Genomic DNA, 25,518 nt, shown 5'->3' on the forward strand with positions numbered 1-25,518 from the left:
TATAAAGAAAGCTGAATGCCGAAGAACAGATGCTTTTGAACTGTGGTGTTGGAGAAGACTCTTGAGAGTCCCTTGGACTGCAAGGAGATCCAACCAGTCCATTCTGAAGGAAATCAGTCCTTTATTCATTGGAAGGACTGATGTTGAAGCTGAAACTCTAATACTTTGGCCACCTGATGCGAAGAACTGACTCATTTGAAAAGACTCTGATGCTGGGAAAGGCAGGAAGAGAAGGGGACAACAGAGGATGAGATGATTGGATGGCATCACCGACTCAATGGACATAAGTTTAAGTGAACTCCAGGAGTTGGTGATGTACAGGAAGGCCTGACATGCTGCAGTCCATGGGGTCACAAAGAGTCAGACACGACTGAGCAACTGAACTGAACTGTGAATAAAGTTGTGGTTTAAACAGTAGGCTGAGTTGAAATTCAGTTCAAGAAGCAGCGAGGTCCCTGGACCCCTTTTTCCCTTTCCCCACAATGACCAAAGAACAGAGGTTTTCTTCTTCTGGTGGTGATCTCTGGTGGCTTCAGCCTGCAACAGCTTGGAGCAGGGTTTGGCTTCTCAACCAGAATTTGAGGCTGGGTCACAGCGGTGAAAGCACCAGATCCTAACCACTAGACCAGTGGTCAGTGACAAGGCCCTGGCCCTTCAGCTTTGCAGAAAAGAATTCCACAAAGATGGAAAGTATTGAAGCAAGTAAAGTATTTATTATGAGGAAAAAGGGTATAGTATCTTTGGATAGACACATGGACAGACTCAGAGGGAGAGTCCATGAGTTGTTGAGTTGCACCTTGTGCTAGTTTGAATTACTTTTATGGGATATTTCTTCTGGGTTTCCTTTGGCCAATCATTCTGATTTGCCTGGTTCACAGTCCACATTTGGTATATCTCAGGATCCTCCCATGGATGTGCATGCATGTCTTAGCCAAGATGGATTCTACTACAAAGGCCTATGGGTAGAACATCTCTTGACATAACTCCCCTTTGGCCTCCAAGGAACCTTTTCTGTGCATGTTGGATCAGGGAGGTCTCCTGATTTCAGGAACAAGAAATATGTGGTCTATGCAGGGTCCAACCTCCTCCCTTAATTGCTCTCCTATTCTTGTCTTCTATTCTAAATGGGCTTCCCTGATGGCTCAGACAGCAATGTAAGAGACCCAGGTTCAGTCCCTGAGTTGGGAAGATCCCCTGGGGAAGGGAATGGCAACCTACTCCAGTATTCTTGCCTGGAGAATTCCTTGGACAGAGGAACCTGTTGGGCTACAGTCAATCATGTCACAAAGAGTTGGACACAACTGAGTGACTAACACACATTTTGTCTTGGAGTTTCAGTCAATAGAGAATGAATCTCCAATTGCTTCACCCTGCGGGGGTTAGAGATGGGGACACTTGTCTCCTGCCTCCCATGGGAGAGCAAGACGGAGGGAGGACCAGACACAGATGTGTGAAAGGACAATGTACTGAAAAAAACAATTACCTAGAGACCCCTTGCCTTCTTCCCTTACATAGGTTGTACAATGCCGGTGTACAGTCAGGAGACAGGAAAGTGTTATCTGGGAGCCTGACGTGGGAGAGAAATGCCCTAAAGATCACTGGGAAACAGCAGCATCTCTAAGAGAGCAAGAAAACACAAAATTATCAATATCCTCAGAGAGATAAGAGGGGAGAGTGCACATATGTAATAAGAATGGAAGGCTATTTCATTGTAAAGGAACATTTAGAAAACAAAAGCCAGATCTGAGAAATTGAAATATGATTGCAGAAATTTAAAAAAGCTCAATAGGAGATTTGGAAAGTAAAAAATAAAGCAAACAGATAAGATATGGGAAATAAAAGATAAAGAGCAAAAGTAGTTTAACTGGGAGATGATCCCAGCAAACACCTGAAGGGCAGTAGGGAAGTGAAACAAGGAAACCAATATATCCAGCAAGTTACTGTGAATAGCTGGAACTTGATTCCTTTGGGGAACTCGGGGAGGCCAGTGTAGAAATCTTACCTCAAAGTTACCCCAACTCAGGGCTCAGGAGACTGGGATATTTATCTGTCAATTCTCACCAGTCATTGATTAAGGGCTGCTCCTAGGGAGAAGGGGGTTATTTTACCAACACTTCCATGAGACTTCCTTGGTGGCTCAGACAGTAAAGCATTTGCCTACAATGCAGGAGACCTGGGCTCAAACCCTGGGTTGGGAAGATCTCCTGGAGAAGGAAATGGTAACCCACTCCAGTATTCTTGCCTGGAAAACCCCATGGACGGAGGAGCCTGGTAGGCTACAGTCCATGGGGTTGCAAAGAGTTAGTTGGACATGACTGAGCGACTTCACTTTCTTTCTTTCTTTCCTGAGCAAACTTTCATTGGCCAGAAAAAGCCCTCAGGAAAAGAGCCATTATGCTGGTGATTTAGAATACATGGATATGGTAGGTACCGAGAGAACATGGGAAGGACATTGATGGAAGTTGTTCAATCTTTTCTGCACTCTTTCTTAGGAAACTACTGGAGGATGTGCTCCAGCCAAACAATGGAGCCAGCCAAAAAAGAAGAGATGGAATCCAAGAACTAGAGCTTCCAAAATGAGAGGTGAAGGGAATCTCTACTATGTGGTGACAGGAGATCCCAGATGTCCAGCAAGTCTAGAGATGGATCAGCCCAGATAGAAGCAGATCAGGAGGCTCCAGAAAAACTCTCTTTAAGATGAAATTCATTGGATATCAATTTGTTTGAAAACAATGTTTGAAAACATTGTGAGGAGACTTAAACACCTAGAGAAAAGTAGGGATTAAATTAGTGACACATGTAGGAAATCTAGGCAATTATTAACTCCAGAGGAAGCAAAATGTTTTTCAGGAAAATGATCATAACTTATTACATAACACAGGTGTGAATAGAATTTATTTGGTCGAAAGTAATGGAGGAGCAACCCCACGCCCAAGGCTAGGGGCGGCGGCTGCGAGGACCAACCCCACGTCCAAGGAGCTGTGGCTGCGCGGGTGCAGGAGGGCCTAGAGGAGCTATCCCACGTTGAAGGTCAGGAAGGGCGGTGGTGAGGAGATACCCCTCGTCCAAGGTAAGGAGCAATGGCTGCGCTTTGCTGGAGCAGCTGTGAAGAGATACCCCACGCCCAAGGTAAGAGAAACCCAAGTAAGACAGTAGGTGTTGCAAGAGGGTATCAGAGGGCAGACACACTGAAACCATACTCACAGAAAACTAGTCAATCTAATCACACTAGGACCACAGCCTTGTCTAATTCAATGAAACTAAGCCATGCCCTTGGGGCAACCCAAGATGGGCGGATCATGGTGGAAAGATCTGACAGAATGTGGTCCACTGGAGAAGAGAATGGCAAACCACTTCAATATTCTTGCCTTGAGAATCCCATGAACGGTATGAAAAGGCAAAATGATAGGATACTGAAAGAGGAACTCCCTAGGTCAGTAGGTGCCCAATATGCTACTGGAGATCAGTGGAGAAATAACTCCAGAAAGAATGAAGGGATGGAGCCAAACCAAAAAGAATACCCAGCTGTGGATGTGACTGGTGATAGAAGCAAGGTCTGATGCTGTAAAGAGCAATATTGCATAGGAACCTGGAATGTCAGGTCCATGAATCAAGGCAAATTGGAAGTGGTCAAACAAGAGATGGCAAGAGTGAATGTCGACGTTCTAGGAATCAGCGAACTAAAATGGACTGGAATAGGTGAATTTAACTCAGATGACCATTATATCTACTATTGCGGGCAGGAATCCCTCAGAAGAAATGGAGTGGCCATCATGGTCAACAAAAGAGTCCAAAATGCAGTACTTGGATGCAATCTCAAAAATGATAGAATGATCTCTGTTCGTTTCCAAGGCAAACTATTCAATATCACAGTAATCCAAGTCTATGCCCCAACCAGTAATGCTGAAGAAGCTGAAGTTGAACGGTTATATGAAGACCTACAAGACATTTTAGAACTAACATCCAAAAAAGATGTCCTTTTCATTATAGGGGACTGGAATGCAAAAGTAGGAAGTCAAGAAACACCTGGAGTAACAGGCAAATTTGGCCTTGGAATATGGAATGAAGCAGGGCAAAGACTAATAGACTTTTGCCAAGAAAATGCACTGGTCATAGGAAACACCCTCTTCCAACAACACAAGAGAAGACTCTATACATGGACATCACCAGATGGTCAACATCAAAATCAGATTGATTCTATTCTTTGCAGCCAAAGATGGAGAAGCTCTATACAATCAGCAAAAACAAAACCAGGAGCTGACTGTGGCTCAGATCATGAACTCCTTATTACCAAATTCAGACTGAAATTGAAGAAAGTAGGGAAAACCACTAGACCATTCAGGTATGACCTAAATCAAATCCCTTACGATTATACAGTGGAAGTGAGAAATAGATTTAAGGGCCTAGATCTGATAGATAGAGTGCCTGATGAACTATGGAATGAGGTTCGTGACATTGTACAAGAGACAGGGATCAAGACCATCCTCATGGAAAAGAAATGCAAAAAAGCCAAATGGCTGTCTGGGGAGGCCTTACAAATAGCTGTGAAAGGAAGAGGAGTGAAAAGCAAAGGAGCAAAGGAAAGATATAAGCATCTGAATGCAGAGTTCCAAAAAATAGCAAGAAGAGATATGAAAGCCTTCTTTAGCGATCAATGCAAAGAAATATAGGAAAACAACAGAATGGGAAAGACTAGAGATCTCTTCAAGAAAATTAGAGATACCAAGGGAATATTTCATGCAAAGATGGAGTCAATAAAGGACAGAAATGGTATGGACCTAACAGAAGCAGAAGATATTAAGAAGAGATGGCAAGAATACACAGAAGAACTGTGCAAAAAATATCTTCACGACCCAGATAATCACGATGGTGTGGTCACTGACCTAGAGCCAGACATCCTGGAATGTGAAGTCAAGTGGGCCTTAGAAAGCATCACTACGAACAAAGCTAGTGGAGGTGATGGCATTCCAGTTGAGCTATTTCAAATTCTGAAAGATGATGCTGTGAAAGTGTTGCACTCAATATGCCAGCAAATTTGGAAAACTCAGCAGTGGCCACAGGACTGGAAAAGGTCAGTTTTCATTCCAACCTCAAAGAAAGGCAATGCCAAAGAATGCTCAAACTACCGCACAATTGCACTAATCTCACACACTAGTAAAGTAATGCTCAAAATTCTCCAAGCCAGGCTTCAGCAATATGTGAACCGTGAACTTCCTGATGTTCAAGCTGGTTTTAGAAAAGGCAGAGGAACCAGAGATCAAATTTCCAACATCCACTGGATCATGGAAAAAGCAAGAGAGTTCCAGAAAAACATCTATTTCTGCTTTATTGACTATGCCAAAGCCTTTGACTGTGTGGATCACAATAAACTGTGGAAAATTCTGAAAGAGATGGGAATACCAGACCACCTGATCTGCCTCTTAAGAAATTTGTATGCAGGTCAGGAAGCAACACTTAGAACTGCACATGGAACAACAGACTGGTTCCAAATAGGAAAAGAAGTACGTCAAGGCTGTATATTGTCACCCTGCTTATTTAACTTCTATGTAGAGTACATCATGAGAAACGCTGGACTGGAAGAAACACAAGCTGGAATCAAGATTGCCGGGAGAAATATCAGTAACCTCAGATATGCAGATGACACCACCCTTATGGCAGAAAGTGAAGAGGAATTAAAAAGCCTCTTGATGAAAGTGAAAGTGGAGAGTGAAAAAGTTGGCTTAAAGCTCAACATTCAGAAAATGAAGATCATGGCATCCGGTCCCATCACTTCATGGGAAATAGATGGGGAAACAGTGGAAACAGTGTCAGACTTTATTTTTTTGGGCTCCAAAATCACTGCAGATGGTGACTGCAGTCATGAAATTAAAAGATGCTTACTCCTTGGAAGGAAAGTTATGACCAACCTAGATAGCATATTAAAAAGCAGAGACATTACTTTGCCAACAAAGGTCCGTCTAGTCAAGGCTATGGTTTTTCCTGTGGTCATGTATGGATGAGAATTGGACCGTGAAGAAGGCTGAGTGCTGAAGAATTGATGCTTTTGAACTGTGGTGTTGGAGAAGACTCTTGAGAGTCCCTTGGACTGCAAGGAGATCCAACCAGTCCATTCTGAAGGAGATCAGCCCTGGGATTTCTTTGGAAGGAATGATGCTAAAGCTGAAACTCCAGTACTTTGGCTACCTCATGCGAAGAGTTGACTCATTGGAAAAGACTCTGATGCTGGGAGGGATTGGGGGCAGGAGGAGAAGAGGATGACAGAGGATGAGATGGCTGGATAGCATCACTGACTTGATGGACGTGAGTCTGAGTGAACTCTGGGAGATGGTGATGGACAGGGAGGCCTGGTGTGCTGTGATTCATGGGGTCGCAAAGAGTTGGACACGACTGAGCGACTGAACTGAACTGAACTGAATATAAATATGCGTATCACTCTAAAAATGATATAGGTATATAAGTTCAGGAAATATATGTGTGTGTGTTATGTTGTTGTTTAGTCACTGAAGTCATGTCTGACTCTTTTGCAACCCCATGACTGTAGCCTGCCAGGCTCCTCTGTCCATGGAATTCCCCAGGCAAGAATACTGGACTGGGTTGCCATTTCCTCCTCCAGGGGATCTTTCTGACTCAAGGATCAAACCCCATCTCCTGCATGGGCAGGTGGTTTCTTTACCACTGAGCCACAGGGCAAGACTATGTATATGCTATGGAAGGCGTGAAAACTAAATCCCCATTTCCTACAGTAGAAAGTGATTAGATTAAAAAAATTAAGAAGTAGTTATTCAGAGATATGGAGACAAAAAAGTTTTATTTAAAGCATTTGAAATTATTTCCTCTGCGGGGTGAGAAATGGGGGGATATGGACTGGGGAAATGCTATTTAGTAATGCAGAACTATTCAATTCTTTAAACTATGTGCATATTAAATTTTGACATAATTAATAAAAATCAGTAATTCATCTTTTGTCTTCTGCTGTATGGAAAAAGGAGGAGTTGAGGTGAAGAATGGGCATCATTCTCAGCTGAGAAGGAAGCTGGGAAAGTAAAGTGAAACTTGTTTCTTGAGCCCATCCACCCAGCAAGGCCATTGCCTTTTCATCTCTTTTTGAGGCATGGAAAAGTCAAAGTGAAAGCTACTCAGTCGTGTCTGACTCTTTGTGACCCCATGGACTATACAGATCATGGAATTCTCTAGGCCAGAATACTGGAGTGGGTAGCCTTATCCCTTCTCCAGTGGATCTTCCCTATCCAGGAATCTAACAGGGGTCATCTGCATTGCAGGTGGATTCTTTACCAACTGAGCCATCAGGGAAGCCTTGAGGCAGGGAAAAGTGAATGGAAAACCACCTCAGTATTCTTGCCTTGAGAACCCCATGAACCGTATGAAAAGGCAAAAAGTTATAAACAACTGGGAAATTATGACAATGATTTTAAAAAGAGCTGTTGATGCCCAGCTGACCTGAAATCTGGGACTGACCTAGGAGGGCTTTGACCCAAGGAGATGATCCAGGTAGTTGCAAAGAAAGAATTCTACCAAATTAGAAAATAAAAACAGCATTCCATTAAGGGAGACATTAATAGCACTAAAAATGTCAGTGGAATAAATTCTTAATTGTGTCTGAAGATACATTTCTTGAGACTTTAAATGCCTATTGCCTTACAATCCAAAATTTTAAAAATATGACTATTTTGATTTACAATTTTAAAGAAAACATGGAAATGCTTTCTACAGAGTTTGATTAACCACCTCTATCACTGAAATCGCATTATTTAGGTGTGTGGCCCATTAAGACACCAGAGTCTGCCGCCTTCAGTTGCTAAATACCCATGGGTCTCTTGAAAGCTGACTCAATCCTCTTTTCCTGTTTTCAGTCTCTCTCTATTGGATCCTTCTGCTCAGCCCAGAAAAATGCTCAAAAGTTACCCATCTAAAATTAAGAAGGAAGAAATTCTCACTTTAGCTAGCAGCCCTACTTTCTCTTTTCCTTCATCACAATACTTCTAAAAAGAACACATGCTGACTTCCTTTATTTCCTCACCGCATGCTGCTTCTTCACCCTGTGCAACCTGGCTTTCACTCTGACCATCTCGCTGAGCCTGCTGCCTCAGAAGGCTCAAGACTTCCTACCTGCTAAACCCTCTTGGTCCTATCTGGTCTTCATCCTCTTCTATCTCTCTAAGCCTTTGACTTTTAAAATCTTCTCCTGCTGGCTCTTTGTCTCTGTCTCTCTGCCTCAGCCTCTCTCTTGATTCCCTTCCTCCTCCCCTTAACTCTCAGACTTCTGGTTTTCCCACCTCTCTTATCCTCTCTTTGGCTGTCTTCTCATCCATCCTCTTCTGAAGAACAGGCTAACCCAGAGATGCACTGACCCCCGGCATGATCTGGTCTTGTCGGTGTCCCTCCTCGTGTGTACCCTTGTTCACTACACTCTGGTTACATGGCTGTTTCTTTCAGTTCCTTTAAAGCACCCAGCTCTTATTGCCTTAGAGCCTCTTCCCTCTACCTGGGATGCTCTTCCCCACCCACCCCACCCCTCCATCTGTCTATTTCCAGCTCAGCTTTTAGGTCTCAGCTTACTATCACTTCCTCAGACTACTCCTCCTGAATTGCCTCCCTAACTCCTCCTTAAATTGCCAACCCTCCAAAACTAAATCAATTTTCTCATTTTCTCTGTCTTAGAATCATTTTTTCCTTCGAAGTATTTATGCAGTTTATAATCACAACCCTATGTTGTATGTTGATTTGCTTTAATGTCTACTTTTCACCTTAGAGTATAAATTCCATGAGGACTGGAACTGTGTCAGTTTTGTTTACCATCTTATATTTAGCATTTCCACATAGTCCCTTGAACAGTAGATACTAAATATTTGTTGAATGAATGAATTTTTTCATGCCAAGTACTAGTCTATCCTAAAGGAGATCAGTCCTGGGTGTTCTTTGGAAAGAATGATGCTAAAGCTGAAACTCCAGTACTTTGGCCACTTCATGCGAAGAGTTGACTCATTGGAAAAGACTCTGATGCTGGGAGGGATTGGGGGCAGGAGGAGAAGGGGATGACAGAGGATGAGATGGCTGGATGGCATCACCGACTCAATAGACGTGAGTCTGAGTGAACTCCGGGAGATGGTGATGGACAGGGAGGCCTGGTGTGCTGTGATTCATGGGGTCGCAAAGAGTAGGACACGACTGAGCAACTGAACTGAACTGAACTGAACTGAACTACAGTAAGTACTTTACATACGTCACCATGTTTTTATTGTCACATCAATCCTGATTCAACCCCTATTTATCAGACAAGGAAACTGAAACTTAGAAAGACTGAGTAATAGTACCCAAGACCTTACAGGAAAATAAGTGTCAGAGCTAGAATTTGAAAATACATTTATCTGACTCTATGTAGGACTTCCTAATTATCATGCTTTAGCATTAGTCGCTCAGTTGTGTCTGACCCCTTGCGACCCCATGGACTGTAGCCCTCCAGGCTCCTCTGTCCTTGGGATTCTCCAGGCAAACATACTGACGTGGGTAGCCATTCACTTCTCCAGGGGGTCTTCCTGACCCAGGGATTAAACCCGTGTCTCCTGCAATGCAGGCAGATTCTGAGCCACCAGGGAAGCCTATCATGTTACAGTGCTTCCTAGTTGAAAAATCTACACCCACCTTCCAAACCTGCCTTCACACTCACACCTTCTTGGTGCTGCTGTCTGTGCTTCCTTCTGAGTCCTCCTTCCAGGATCTCTTCCAAGCTGGACCCTGGTACCTGGTGGGGAACTGATCTTGGGGGAGACTGGGCGGTCCTGGCAGCTTTCCCTTTCTAACATATATTTCTGAAAAGCTCTCAGAAAACCTGAGAGGCAGGCAAACCGTGATGCTGGTCAGTGTTCAGATTGCTCTCCTCTGCTTTCCATCTGCTCTTTTCATCTCCTGCCTTCTCCCCACGGCTTTGGGATCCTCCTCATGAGGTGTCCCCTCAGGTCCCCTCTCCCTGCCCACAGGTACCCTCTGCATATTCTAGTCCCTTTCCTTGACAAAAATGTACCTGTTCTGGAAAATGTTCTGAATATAATGGTAAGTAAAAATAATAAAGTAAGATAAAATATGGTATAAGTAGTTGCTATGTGTGGAGTTTTAGTTAAAGGTAGATATTTAGGTAAATCACTATACAACCCTCAATGCATATATTGAAGTCATACCCCTGCACCTCAGAATGTGACCTTATTTGCAAGAATGGTCATCATGAAAGTAATTATTGGAGTTGAAGTGAGGTCATATTGGGGTAGGGTGGGTCCCTATTCCACTATAACCGCTGTTACTATAGAAACAACACAATGTGGAGAGACAAACATGGACTCGGGAAGAAGGCCATGTGAAGATGAAGGCAGAGACTGACAGCAGAAGCTGAGGAACAGCAGGGATTGCAGAAAATGACCAGACGCCAGGGCGAAGGCCTAGAACAGAGTCTCCCTCCTGATCCCAGCAGGAACCAACTCTGCCAATACCTTCATCTTAGATTTTTAGCCTCCAGGGCCACGAGAGAATACATTTCTGTTGTTTAAGCCTTTCAATTTGTGATAGCCTTAGTAAACTAATAGAGATAGTATAATCCCGATTTCGTTAAACAAAGCAAACTCATATATATTAGGGATTCTCCTTCTCTCTGTCTCTCACAAATGCACACATGCAAATAAAAGAAAATATATACTAAAGTTCAGTTCAGTTCAGTTCAGTCGCTCAGTCGTGTCCGACTCTTTGTGACCCCATGAATCGCAGCCCGCCCAGCCTCCCTGTCCATCATCATCTCCCGGAGTTCACTCAAACTCAACATCCATGAAGTCAGTGATGCCATCCAGTCATCTCATCCTCTGTCATCCCCTTCTCCTCCTGCCCCCAATCCCTCCCAGCATCAGAGCCTTTTCCAATGAGTCAACTCTTCGCATGAGGTAGCCAAAGTTCTGGAGTTTCAGCTTCAACATCAGTCCTTTCAATGAACACCCAGGACTGATCTCCTTTAGAATGGACTGGTTGGATCTCCTTGCAGTCCAAGGGACTCTCAGGAGTCTTCTCCAGCACTAATGGCAGTTATTTGGGAAGGTAGATGATGAGTAATTTTGCTTTGTACTTTCCCTGCACCTTTAGCTATTTTCTCAATTCTTGTATATCTCTGCAATACTATGTATTATTACACAGACAAATCGTCTAGCTTCCATAGCTTCATCTGTAATTTGAGAAAAGCCCTATCAATCTTCTAAGATTGTTGTAAGAATTAAGTGTCTGACACACAGTAGGTCCGTTGGTGTCACTAGACTAGGGACAGCAACTCCAAAGAAGTAAAGCCAGGCATGATAGCCTGTGGTTCTTGTGTTCATCATTAGGGGACTGCTCAGTTCTTATCAAGAGGCTTTGCCAAGGCTACTAAGCAGAACACATGGATGCTGCTAAGCACTGGTCTCTGAGTGTGAGAAGGGTGGGTGTGGGGAGTTAACTGGATGCCTTGGGCCTGGGAGGGTTAGCAAAGAAAAGCAAGAGAAGGGACTTCCCTGGTGGTCCAGTGGTTAAGAATCCATCTGCCAGTGCAGGGGACATGGGTTCAGTCCTTGGTCCAGGAAGATTCCATGTGCTGCAGGGTAACTAAGCTTATGCTTCACAACTACTGGAGCCTGCTCACCCTAGAGTCCATGCTCTGCAGCAAGAGAAGCCACCACAATGAGAAGCCCGCACCCTGCAACTGGAGAGTAGCCTACGCTCTCCACAGCCAGAGAAAGCCCATGCAGGAAGGAAGACCCAGTGCAGCCAAAAGTAAATAAATTTCAAAACATCAATCTATTAAAAAAAAAAAAAAAAAACAAGAGAAGGTGGAAGGCTGATTGAAGTAAGATTGATTAAATGAGGATAACAGTCTACTTGGGGTGACATGTCTCAGATCCCCATGGGATCCTTATCCCAGGGGGCAATGAAAAAGAAAGAGGGACCAGGATAAAGTAGAAAACATTGTCAGGAAACCAAACAATTCCCTCCAATAGAAAGAACATTCTGCCTCCTCATTTCTTCTCTGAAAACACTCCAGGAATGGTGTGGGCAATGCAACTTACAGCTTTCCACAGCCCACGGGAAGATGTTCTTTCCCAAGGAGGGTCGTTCTCCAAATGTTCCCTTTCTATCAGATCTGTGATAAGACATTCTTTTCTGGAGACTGTTCAGAATGATATTACTAAAACCTTTAGCTTTGCTTCTGAATTATCTGAAGGCTTCCCTGGTGGCTCAGATGGTAAAGAATCTGCCTGCAATGCAGAAGACCAGACAGAGTTCAATCTCTGGTGGGGAAGATCCCCTGGAGGAGGGCATGGCAACCCACTCCAGTATTCTTGCCTGGAAAATTCCATGGACAGAGGAGCCTGGTGGGCTACAGTCCCTGAGCTCTCAAAGAGTCCATGAGGTTCCAAAGAGTCTGACATGACTGAGCCACTGACACTTTCACTTTCTTTCACTTGACTCATCTGAGCAGAGAGGGTGAGTTGTCTTCAATCTTCAATTTAGCCATTTATGAATTCAAATTAATCATTGGCCTCCAAAAATGGAGGGGTTTTTGCTTCTTTGTACTCAAGCTGGGTCTTTGCTATTCTGATTCAAAATCCCAGCAATTTAGGGAAACATTGTTTCCCCACAAATGATGTTCACAATTCATGCTTTTATGGGAGGTCACTGATGGCTTTTTTCTGCTCCTCTGGTGAAAACCTACATATCTTCTTTCACTTTATATTTGCAAGATTATGTAGCAACATGGGAAAACAGTTATAATATTAGTGAAAAGACAACACAAACATTGCATTTAATTATGATCTGGCAATGTAAAAATAAATATACAAACAAAAAATACAGACACACACACACACACACAAGGAAAATAAGCCTGGAAGAACACCAAATAGTTAATAGTGGTTATGTTAGGGTAAGAGGATTGTGGATTTTTTTCTTATTCTTTATTTACCCAAAATTTTTAATGTAATGGAAAAATGCTTTTATAATTAAGAAACAGACTTATGAAGATAAGGTAGGAGGCAAAAGGAATAACAAAGTTTGATAAAATAAATAAAACAGAAAAGCTAGTTATAGATAAGGCGCTCTGAAAGTAAATACACATAGCTCCCAGCTCAGAGTGTGTGAACCGATGGAGAAATATGACCACAGAACTCTCATGGAAGACATCTTGTCTACTCTGAGAATGACCAAGAGGAAGAAAAACACAAGATTTCAGACCTACTGGGCAATTGAGAAGAGCCTGAAAGCTAGGAGTCCAGGCACATTAGAGGTTGGGGGCTATAGAACCACTATGAAGAAGAGACTAAATGTGGAGGTTTCCGGGAAGTGCTTCAAGCATGACATGTGAGGCGCTGATACTGTTTATTTTTAGAAGTCCTGTTGAGAGGAGTATCTTTCACCCTCACTAAATTAACTATGCTCCTTGGAACTATGGACATGTTTCTGCTGTAGCAGCAATAGGATCAAAGCACGTGTTTAGAAAGAGAAGTGAAAAACACCAGATGTGAGCAAAACCACAAGGGGAATTTCAGACAGGCAGAGTGCACCGTATTACCCAATTTGGAATGTGGCCTGGGCCCCGGGACGGGCAGACCCTCTGAGGACCTGGGTGGAGGCCCAGAGATTATGGATCCTGATTTAAGCCAAATGCTGCTAACTTGATCTATGACCTTGCTCCAGCCATTGACCTCCTCTAAACCACTTTCACCATCTGTGAAATGGAAGGACTGGCTCATTTCCTCACAGGAACAGCTGGTGGAAACCATACAGAAGCTAGAGGTAATAACGAGGCATCAGCTTGTGATCCCGAAGACTGCTGGCAAATTGTATTAGAATATATAAATACCACAGTGTATACACACTTACAGTATGTATGGGAAGAATGTGTATAAAAAATGTGGGATTAAAGACTGTGTCACATCAGTTCAAAAAGTAAATAATCTACATGTCGACAACTGCAGGAGGTGTGAAAGTGAAAGTGAAGTTGCTCAGTCGTGTCCAACTCTTTGTGATCCCGTGGACTGTAGCCCACCAAGCTCCTCCATCCATGGGATTTTCCAGGCAAGAATACTGGAGTGGGTTGCCATTTCCTTCTCCAGGGGATCTTCCCGACCCAGGGATAGAACCCAGGTCTCCCGCACTGCAGGCAGATGCTGAGGTGTGACAGGATATTTTTTTTCCTCTCACTCATAGTTCTTTAGGTCTCCTGGGATAACCCAAGATGTAAACTGAATAAATGTGAGATTTGGGTACTGCTTAAGTTTCAAATTCCAGCTTTCTTTACCATCTAGTTGTATGTAGCCATGGGTAACTTACTCCATAGGTTGATACCTTTATTTTCCCTTCTATGAAATGAGACTAAAACTAGTATCTACCAACTAGACTTGCTGCGAAGATTAAATACAATAGTATACCTGAAGAGTTTAGAGGAGTGCTGGGTAGATATGTTAGTTATTATTATCTTCCAAAACCTTCAATGTGGACTTTAAAGTTCTCTGCATTTCTTTATTCTCAGTTTTCTCATCCAAATGTTTCCAACATTTTTGCTCCGTTCAAGAATATTTCCTGTCTTATTCATCTATGTGGGATACTACTCCCTCCAGACTTAAAACCAGTCTTACTCACCCTTCACCAAAGCCATAAATTTATTCCTATTCTTGCCAGCTTTGTAGGAATTGGGGTCAATTCCTACATTGACTCCACAACCAGAAATCTATGAAGCATAACTCCATCCCCTGTTCTCCCTCCCTGGGCATCTTACATAACAAGATGCCCTCTTAACCAGAGGTGTCCTGCTAAAGATGAAAAAAGATGGTTTTCTTCTCTTTAGGAAAAGTTGTCGGTCACAGCGTAGAATAGGAAATCACCTTGGAATTACTAAGCATGGCTCGCTTTAGAAGGATAGGGCAAGGAGAGAAGGACTCGTGGGTTTAATAAAATCCTCTGTCCAACCCTCTGGTGAAAAGTTGTCATTGGAGAGGAAGAGGGATGTGGTACTGTGTTGCAGAGGGCAGCCATTGGAACTCATCCTGGATCATATATCTGGGAACTGGCTGCATAGGAGACCAGGAAAAGAGAAAAAACAACCTGAACAGTGAGAGTTACAATATTTGGGTGACATAATGGAGGAGAATATTGAGGGATCACTTTCCCCAAAGTACCAGTGTGAATGAACCCTACTTTGGCAGCCCCGGAGAAGCAGAAAGTGCTGGACACAGACACCACGACCCTTCCCTGGATAATGTTTGTTGCAGTCTCACCAGCACTAGCATCATTCCTTTTCAGGAGCACCTGATCTTCCACCAGCACCAAGTTTTGATTTTGTGATCATTGTTATTGTCCTTATCATTGCCACCTTCAAATCTCTTCGCCTTTTGTCATCCCCCCACCATATTGTCCTCTAGGGTGTTTCTTTACTGGACTGTCATAGGACTCCCTAAAAACAATTTAATTTCATAGAAATGTCTGAGCCCTTATTTTATGATTAAATTCTAGGAACACAAAGATGAGCAAAATAGTCACTGCTCTTAAGGAACTTCTGTCTCATGATTTAAATAGATTTAAATTGCTGGTTAACATCTAATCCAGTGATGGCCTTGTGGTGGTGGTGGTGGTAGAGGTTTAGTTGCTAAGTCATGTCCAACCCTTGTGACCCCATGGACTGTAGGCCACCAGGCTCCTCTGTCCATGGAATTCCCTAGGCAAGAATACTGTAGTGGGTTGCCATTTCCTTCTCCAGGAGATCTTCCCAACCCAGGGATTGAACCTGTGTCTCCTGCATTGCAGGCGGATTCTTTACCACTGAGCTACCAGGGAAGCCCCCAGTGATGGCCTTCAGTTCAGTCGCTCAATCATGTCTGACTCTTTGCGACCCCATGAATCGCAGCACGCCAGGCCTCCCTGTCTATCACCAACTCCCGGAGTTCACTCAGACTCACGTCCATTGAGTTAGTGATACCATCCAGCCATCTCATCCTCTGTCGTCCCCTTCTCCTCCTGCCCCCAATCCCTCCCAGCATCAGAGTCTTTTCCAATGAGTCAACTCTTCGCATGAGGTGGCCAAAGTACTGGAGTTTCAGCTTCAGCATCATTCCTTCCAAAGAAATCCCAGGGCTGATCTCCTTCAGAATGGACTGGTTGGATCTCCTTGCAGTCCAAGGGACTCTCAAGAGTCTTCTCCAACACCACAGTTCAAAAGCATCAATTCTTCGGCGCTCAGCTTTCTTCACAGTCCAACTCTCACATCCATACATGACCACAGGAAAAATCATAGCCTTGACTAGATGGACCTTTGTTGGCAAAGTAATGTCTCTGCTTTTTAATATGCTATCTAGGTTGGTCATAACTTTCCTTCCAAGGAGCAAGCGTCTTTTAATTTCATGGCTGCAGTCACCATCTGCAGTGATTTTAGAGCCCCAAAAAATAAAGTCTGACAGTGTTTCCCCTGTTTCCCCATCTATTTCCTATGAAGTGATGGGACTGGATGCCATGATCTTCGTTTTCTGAATGTTGAGCTTTAAGCTAAAATTTTCACTCTCCACTTTCACTTTCATCAAGAGGCTTTTTAGTTCCTCTTGACTTTCTGCCATAAGGGTGGTGTCATCTGCATATGTGAGGTTATTGATATTTCTCCCGGCAATCTTGATTCCAGCTTGTGTTTCTTCCAGTCCAGCGTTTCTCATGATGTACTCTGCATAGAAGTTAAATAAGCAGGGTGACAATATACAGCCTTGACGTACTCCTTGGGCAGACACACTGAAACCATATTCACAGAAAACTAGTCAATCTAATCACAGTAGGACCACAGCCTTGTCTAACTCAATGAAACTAAGCCATGCCCATGGGGCAACCCAAGACGGGCGGGTCATGATGGAGAGATCTGACAGAATGCGGTCCACTGGAGAAGGGAATGGCAAACCACTTCAGTATTCTTGGCTTGAGAACCCCATGAACAGTATGAAAAGGCAAAATGATAGAATACTGAAAGAGGAACTCCCCAGGTCAGTAGTTGCCCAACATGGTACTGGAGATCAGTGGAGAAATAACTCCAGAAAGTGATGGCCTTGTTCCCCCTAACTGTCTTCCTTATTCCCTTGCCTTGTCCAGTTCATTTTTTAAACACGTAGTTATTGAGTATATACTGTATGTTAGGCACTGGACTAGCCTTAGGAGTCAACAACAAATACACATCATCTTACCTTTAAAAAGCATAACAAAAATGTGAAAGAACTAGGCTTGATGATATAGCTGGCTGACGACAAAAGGAATAGGAAACAATTTACCTGTCTCTCCTCCTGTAGAGTGACGTGCACTCCACTATTCTTTGCTCTCTCAGCCATCATGCAGTGAAGATGCAGTTGAAACAGGTGTCTCTCCTCCTGCAGAGTGAAGTGCACTCCAGTGTACTTTCTTCTCCCAGCCTTCATGCAGTGAAGTTACAGCTGAAACGTGTGAAGTTCTTCTTTGAGTCCAGCTTCAGAGGCACTTGAGATAAGGAGGGTTAAGGGCAGATCTCCTTGCAGTGGTGAGAGGCTGGGACCTCTGCATCTGTGCTCCACACCAGTATACTCGGGAATCAAGTACCCTTCATATTACTTGCTGATTCCGTATGTGTTAGAATCTTTTAAATATTATAGATAAATAAGAAATAGCTTCAATTTCTTAATACACACTTCAATAATTGAAGGTAAAGTCTTTTATATAAATATTAAGCTACAAGGAAGGGAAGGTCTTCCAAGGAAATGCTTTTCTTGTTGGTAGAAGCATTTAAGATGAAGGTAAGTATCAAATTTCCATTGACAGGAATAAAATTACTTTTTATAAAATTAAAGTGCACAGCTGACCAAATAGCTGTAGTAAATCTCAGGTCCTCTGCCTACTCAGAATAAGATCTCAAGGCATAAAGGAATGACTTACTGTGACAAACTCAGACAACTATTGATTGATTAACTATGATCACAGAACAGCATCGTATTAGAATGGGAAGGAGCATTACAGATTGTGAGGACTTCTCTGGTAGCTGAGATAGTAAAGAATCTGCTTGCAATTCAGGAGACCTGGGTTCAATCCATGGGTCAGGAAGATCCCCTGGAGAAGAGAATGGCAACCCACTCCAGCATTCTTGCCTGGAGAATTCCATGGACAGAGGAGCCTGGCAAGCTACCATCCATGGAGTTGCAAAGAGCTGGACATGACTTAGGGACTAACACAAATTACAGATTGTATCAGATTATCAGCACAAGCATAAAATTTGCAATCAGATGGTCCTAGATTCAATTTTCATCTCAGAGTCTCTTTGCCACCTGGACCTGGGCCAGTTTACTTAGCTTCTCTGCCCCTTTATCTTCTCATTTGCATAATGCAGATCAGAATTTTTATCCAGGGTTTTGTTTTTTATTAAAGGACTGCTGCTGCTGCTGCTAAGTTGCTTCAGTCATGTCCGGCTCTGTGCAACCCCATAGACTGCAGCCCACCAGGCTCCTCTGTCCCTGGATTCTCCAGGCAAGAATACTGGAGTGGGTTGCCATTTCCTTCTCCAATGCATACATGCATGCTAAGTCACTTCAGTCATGTCTGACTCTGAGTGACCCTATGGACAGCAACCCACCAGGCTCCTCTGTCCACAGGATTTTCTAGGCAAGAATACTGGAGTGGGTTGCCATTTCCTTCTCCCTTTAAAGGACTAAAGTAACATAATTGAAGGCACTTGGCAAAGAGGAGGCACTCTGTCAATGTTCTTTTCTTCTTTATATTTTATAGCTGAGGAACCAAAACCTGAAGAATTTATCTAATTTTTCTGAAGACCCATGATTAACCAATGTTAACTAAAGCCCCAGGCTTCCCAATGCCTAGTCTTTATCATTTCCATAAGGGGACTTGAAACAAAGATAATTGGAAACACATTTATCTCTGGATTTCTAAAGCTTGAGAGGTGAAATAGAAAGAGAGGAGGAGGCTGAATTGGGGTGAAAGGTATAAAAAGCAGGTTTACTTCCCCAGTTTTGCATGACTTTCCTGAGTTTACATTGCTTGAGCACATACCCACTGATGGTGGAGGGAAGTGGTGGAGCGTAGCCAACGTGAGATGAAAGATTGCATGACATCAATTCACAAAGTAAATAATCCACATGTTCCCAGTGGAGGGAGGTGTGACACGGTGTCTTTTTTCTTCTCTCACATATAGCTCTTTAGGTCTCCTCAGGCCACCTCAGACCTAGACTAGTTTTCTAGAAGGTTCTATATGAACCATTTCTTCAGAGTTCTGAGTTTGCTAGTGTGTGGACTTGGCAGAGAAGAGCAAACTAAAGAGGTTATGCATACAAAATCACTTGTGACTTGAAAATTATTTCAGCGTGCGGCTGGTGCTCCACGTGGTTGAGTAGAAAGAGCCCTAGGCCAGAGACGGGACGTCTGACTGCTTTCCCAGCCCTGCTGCTAACTAGCTGGGGGGTGGGGGGTGGGGGTGCCCAGAAGAGGAAGTTAACCTCTCTTCACATCTGTATTGTAACCTATAAAATGCCACCAGAAACACTCACCACATTTTATTTCCCTTTATCTTCACAAGAATTCCCTGAGGTAAACAGTATTCTTCCCATACTAGAGGTAAAGAAATAGAGGTTTGGAGAATTGTGACTTGCCCAATATCATTCAGTGAGTAAATGGCAGAATCTGATAGAAACTGGACTTGGGGAACTTCCTTGGTGGTTCAGTGGTTAAGATTTTGCCATCCAATGCAGGAGGTGTGGGTTTGATCCCTGACTGGGGAGCTGAGATCCCATATGCTTCATGGCCAAAAAAATAACCCAAAACATAAAACAGAAGCAACTTTGTAACAAATTCAGTAGAGGACTTTAAAAATTATCCACATGAAAAAAATCGTTAAAAAGAAGAAATTAGGCTTGAACCCAGAATGTACTCTTAACTTCCAAGATAGACTACCTATATTTTGAGGGGAGAAATGAATGTTAAAGTTTTAAAGCAGTTTAAAAAAATGTTTATTACAATCAAGGGGTTGCAATCCCAAGGAGTTGCCTGTACTCAAGTCATTTTCAGCTCATTGACTTTCTCATTCATTGCTTTTCATGTGGATCTGTGAGTATCAAACGGCAGTTATCCTCTTTCACCTCATTTGTTTTTGGTGTCAGTTCTCCTCCCACACTGGCTGCTCTCAGGAGGAGCGAGCACCATGTCTTGCCAAGTGAGGGAATGTAAGTGTAGGAAGCCATGCTCACATACTCACAAGCAGGCTCACAAATGTCTACACTCATCAACCATGCACATGCAAACACATGTGTATGCATATTAGTTTGTTATGCACACACACCATCCATGGTTTCAGAACTTGGCAATTTAAGAATCTGTCATTATTATGACTGTGTATATCATGTATAAATAATTTCCCAGAATTGGGCTTTGGAGTGAAAAATGCTATGATAAAGTGATAGAAAGTAGAGGAATGCATGCTAAGGAGAATACCAAGAACCTTAGACTCTTCTGGTTTCAGCCCCAACTTTGAATTCTGCTGTAAGCTTATGGATTTCTCCTAGCTCATTCAGCCCCCTGAAAGACTCCTACCCTTGGTGGGCAGTCGGTTTGACACAACATCAGTCTCTTCATGAACTAATTCTGAGCTTTCACTCTCTGGTCTACAGATTTGTTCTGGGCAGTGGTGGTCATCAGGCTGTGAACGTCAGAGGTTCAGGGTCACATCTGTGGATTCTCCATTCAGTGGTTTGGCACGATGTGCAGTTAGCTCTTTGATGATGACAGCACTTTGTTCCTGCTACTGCTTTTGGTTTGGTTTGCTTAGGAGGCAGACACAAAAGATGTTGATGCTCATTTAATTACTAATATGTATAGCCCAGAACTCTCATAGCATTTAACAAATGAATTTATTCATTGCATGTGCGAACACCATGGTAATATTGTGTCATTTTTGTATTAACCCTTCATTGCTTCCCTGGTGGCTCAGACAGTGAGGAAGTCTGCCTGCAATGCAGGAGACCTGGGTTTGATCCCTGGGTCAGGAAGATCCCCTGGAGAAGAGAAAGGCAACCCACTCCAGTATTCCTGCCTGGAGAATTCCATGGACAAAGGAACCTGGCAGGCTACAGTCCATGGGTTCGCAGAGCCAGGCACGACTGAGTGACTGACACAGGTTAATGGTTACAAAGCACGTCCATGATTAGTGTCACATTCAGACTCCCCTTTGAGAGGTAGAAAGGGATAAAGACAATACTACCTACTTCATGAGGATTAAATTTGTGAGGATTAAATGCAATAAACCACTTAGCATTGGGGCCTGGCACAGAGTAAACTCTATTAAACATTTCTAGTAGCACATTGCTGGCCCATATCACTGATGACGAACCACAGCTCAGAGATGCTAAGTTCAGGTTGTCTGGTTAAGTAGTGGAATTCAGTTAAGAATCTGTCTCCAGACTCCAAGGCCATTTTAGGAAATTATCGGTTGACACTGCAATCGTGGAAGGAAAAAAGCCCAGCCTCAGAGGAAGAGCATGCAGGACAGTTTTATGGTGTGTGAGTAGGCAGAAGTGTTTCGAGATAAAGCACTGCTCAAGGCGGGGACGAGGACCAGCCATGTACCACAGGGGCTGCATTGTTCAGTTTTGGCTCGGCAAATGCTGCCTTCCCTCAGCGCCTGCACGTATATTGTCCTCTTTCCCTCCTGCTTCCTTCTTCTCACCAGCCCCTTCACCTGAGTCATGCTCTAGGCTTCCAGGCTCAACACAAACAGTTCTTTGTGGCAGCTTTCCAGCACACCTCCTCATACAGGCCCCCACAGTGTGTATGCTGTGAGTATGTGTGCTGTGTGCTAAGCTGTTTCAGTGGTGCCCAACTCTTTGCAACCCCATGGACCCTGCCAGGCTCCTCTGTCCATGGGATTCTCCAGGCAACTGGAGTGGGTAGCCATTGCGTTCTCCAGCGGACCTTCCCGACCCAGGGATAGAACCCAGGCCTCCTGCGTCTCCTGCATTGCAGGCAGATTCTTTACTGCTGAGCTACAGGGGAAGCCCCTTGTGAGACTACTTGTCTGATATTCTCCCCAGCTGGAATGGAAGCAATGAGAAATTATCAACTTTATCCCACTTGCTGGCTGCCGTATCCCCAGCACCCTTATGGTGTCTGGCACATTTGTTAAATGAGGACTAGCTGCTGGCCAATAGAAAGATGGAGAGGAAGAAGATTAAGAAAGAAGTGAGAAGATGCCAGCACGAACTTAAAATGTTTTGCCATTTTGTCACAGATCTGCTCTGGGTAGTGCTACTGGAGGCGTGAGGAAATACTGAGCAGGCAACTGGAAGGAATTGAAGGAAGACTCCAACACACAGGAAAGGCATGGAGAAGTGAAGCAAAGTCAAGAGTAACACACACAGGGAAGGGCCCATCTTAGGCTACAGCTTCTACAGACAGTTGAAAGGGGGCTGAGAAGGAACCATTTCTCAGCCTCTTGTTGGTTGTCTTTTGCTAGAAAGAATCAGGATGCCTGCTCTCCACAGATGACTGACCACAGAACACAGAGGGGAAGAGGGAGGGAAGGAGTTTCCACTGGGGTGCTATATTTCTGACCCTGCCTTGTTGACAACAAACAGTGGCGGTGGTGGGACTTTTGGCAGGAAGCGTCCCCCTCTGGGATCTGGGGGCATCAGGATGGTGCCAAGAGGTAGAGCAACTCTGGTACCCCAGAGACCCAGCTTCTTTCCTCTGCACCCTCATGGAGGAGACTCCACGATCTCTCCTGCCTCCTCCTGGTTAGGGCAGCGGAGGGAGGACACGAGCCTGGTCTCCAGCGGGGGCCATTTCGTTTACATTCCCAACCCTGGGCCCTGGGAAGCCCCGAGTTCCCACACTCACTGAGGCAGGAAGGTCGCCACGGACACCTCATCTGTCCGGGTCGCTGACTGACTACAGATAAGCAGCAGCTGCCGCATCCCCACTGGGGTCACCTCCCAGATTGCCCACCCTGGAACCAGGCGGACAACGGCCCGATCTCTGCCCGCCAGTGGGGCCCCCACAGGGCTTCCAGCTGAGGCCCAGTGCCTACAGTGGGGGCTCCCTGCAGAACGCACTTCAGCAGAGCTGCCAGACGTGACCAAGGAAAGACAAAGCCTTAGAGGCACCGGCCCACAGCTGTCAAGCACTTGACAGTGTTAGAGCACTCTGCTGCAGACTCTTTCTCACATCACTCTGACCACCACCCGTGAAGATCTCAGAGCAGGTGTTTTTGTGTCCATTTTGCAGATGAGTAAACAGCTTCAGGATGTTTGATAGATTTGCCCCAAGTTCTCACAGCTAGGCAGTGCTGAAAGCTGTTTTTGCACTGCCTAGTTGGTGGGTCTTTCCATTACTACATGCAAATAGAACAAGCCAAGTGGACAAGTTCCAGTTTTTATCCCTGAAAGAGAACTCTTTCTCCCTCCCAGGTTTAACCTATTTTCTACTCAGGCCTGGGCTTTAATGAAAAACCCTTCAGGCTTGGAGTCTGAGTCATGATTCCTCTTCTGGTCAGCCAAGTAACTTAGCAGCTGTGTGATTCTGGAGTTGATTTTCCTGAATATTTGCTTCCATGTGTTTAAAATGGAGGTGATGTTGCTCAAGTTGTGGGGCTGTGATAAGGGTTAAGAATAACAATAAACATCTATTGAGTATTTTCCATACCCTCAGCCCAGTTCTAAACCCTCATGTGCACTGATTTATTGAATTCTCACAACAACCCTGTGTGGAAGAGTCCTCAGTCACTCAGTCATGTCTGACTCTCTGCAGCCCCATGGACTATAGCCTGCCAGACGCCTCTGTCCATGGGATTTCCCAGGCAAGAATACTGGAGTGGGTTAACATTTCCTTCTCAGGGGATCTTCCCAACACAGGGATGGAACCCTCATCTCTTGAGTCTCCTGCATTGGCAGGTGGATTCTTTATCACTAATGCCACCTGGAAAGCCCCTACAACAACCTTAGTTTGATTCATATGTGCTGTTCTTTTACTTCACAGATGAGGAAACAATGGGAGAGAAATACCCCAGGTCACATAGCAAATAGCAGAGCCAGGCTGTTTGATACCAAAGCCAAGTGCTTAATCTCCATGTTATACTCACTATGCAAATTATGTTTAATACCTACAATAGGTAATCAGTAGCTGTTACTAGGAACTGGGGTGGGTAGGGCCTGATTTATAAGCAAAGTGAAGAGTTAAGTACCTGAACTAATTAGGTAAACCGAAGGCTGGGCCACTCAGAAGTATCTTCAGTTCCATTTGCCATGGTTTCTCATTTCTCACTGTCAGTGTCATTCCTTCAGAGCAGGAAGACACTTCAGGGACATTTGGCAATGTCTGGACACATTTTTGCTTGTCACAACTGTGGGAGTGCTGCTGCTGCTGCTGCTAAGTCGCTTCAGTCGTGTCCGACTCTGTGCGACCCCATAGACGGCAGCCCACCAGGATCCCCCGTCCCTGGGATTCTCCAGGCAAGAACACTGGAGTGGGTTGCCATTTCCTTCTCCAATGCAGGAAAGTGAAAAGTGAAAGTGAAGTCGCTACTGGCATCTAATGGGTAAGGCCGGGGATGCTGCTAAACATCCTACAATACACGTGGCATCCTTGCATCAAAGAATTATCTGGCCCCAGTGTTATTATGCTAAGGTTTAGAAATTAATATTGAGTATTTAGTATCGACTACTATTAGCGCAAATTTGTCACATAGAAGGGCAAAGTAATGTCCTGTTTAAAGTATGCTGACACAGTTCAATGTATGCAATATTTGTTATTACTATGGTTGTTGTCTCCTTCATTGTTGCCAAGCAAAGATGTGTGCCCTGGAAATGATCAGTCGATTTGGGGCTTGCGGTAGAGTTAGAAAACTGGAAGATGCTTTTCTGTCAAATTATGTTATCATCCTCCAAATTGTTGACATTTCTTCTAATGTGTTGAAATAGTTCATAAATAAACTCACATTTATGTTAAACAAATAAACTTATGTTAAATAAAACATTTATGTTAAACTCACATTAAACTACATGCCACTTCCTTTCAGCATGTAACTCTATGAATCCCAAATAGCTCTCAGTTCAATCAGCTCTTCTTATGTCCCCCTCCCCATTATGTATACACCAAACAGGTTTTTTTTTTTTTTTTTTTTAAGAAAAACTCCTTTCTGACTTTGATTTATTTATTTTTAATTGAAGGATAATTGCTTTACAATATTGTGTTGTTTTCTGCCGAACAGCAACATGAGTCAGCAGTAGGTATATCTCTGTCCCCTCCCTCTTGAGCCTCCCTCCCACCTCCCACCCCATGCCACCCTCTAGGTTGTCACAGAGCCTCGGTTTGAGTTCCCTGAGTCATACAGGAAATTCCCATTGGCTATCTATTTTACATATGGTAGTATATATGCTTCCATGCTACTCTCTCCATTCATCTCACCCTCTCCTTCCTCTCCCCAGCCCTTGTACCTCAGTCTGTTCT

At 44.0% G+C, this 25,518-nt stretch overlaps 1 long non-coding RNA gene across 1 annotated transcript; it reads right to left on the minus strand.

Annotated features, from left to right (window-relative positions):
* Window positions 1-2,914: 2,914 nt before the first annotated feature.
* Window positions 2,915-23,944, minus strand: LOC129656074 (uncharacterized). Its single transcript, XR_008716172.1, has 4 exons — window positions 22,912-23,944; window positions 20,611-20,840; window positions 17,319-17,656; window positions 2,915-3,103 (listed from the first exon to the last, which is right to left on the minus strand). It is a non-coding gene; the product is annotated as an uncharacterized LOC129656074 (long non-coding RNA).
* Window positions 23,945-25,518: the final 1,574 nt, after the last annotated feature.

This window comes from Bubalus kerabau, chromosome 6 (assembly GCF_029407905.1).
Source record: "Bubalus kerabau isolate K-KA32 ecotype Philippines breed swamp buffalo chromosome 6, PCC_UOA_SB_1v2, whole genome shotgun sequence".
NCBI lineage: Eukaryota > Metazoa > Chordata > Mammalia > Artiodactyla > Bovidae > Bubalus > Bubalus kerabau.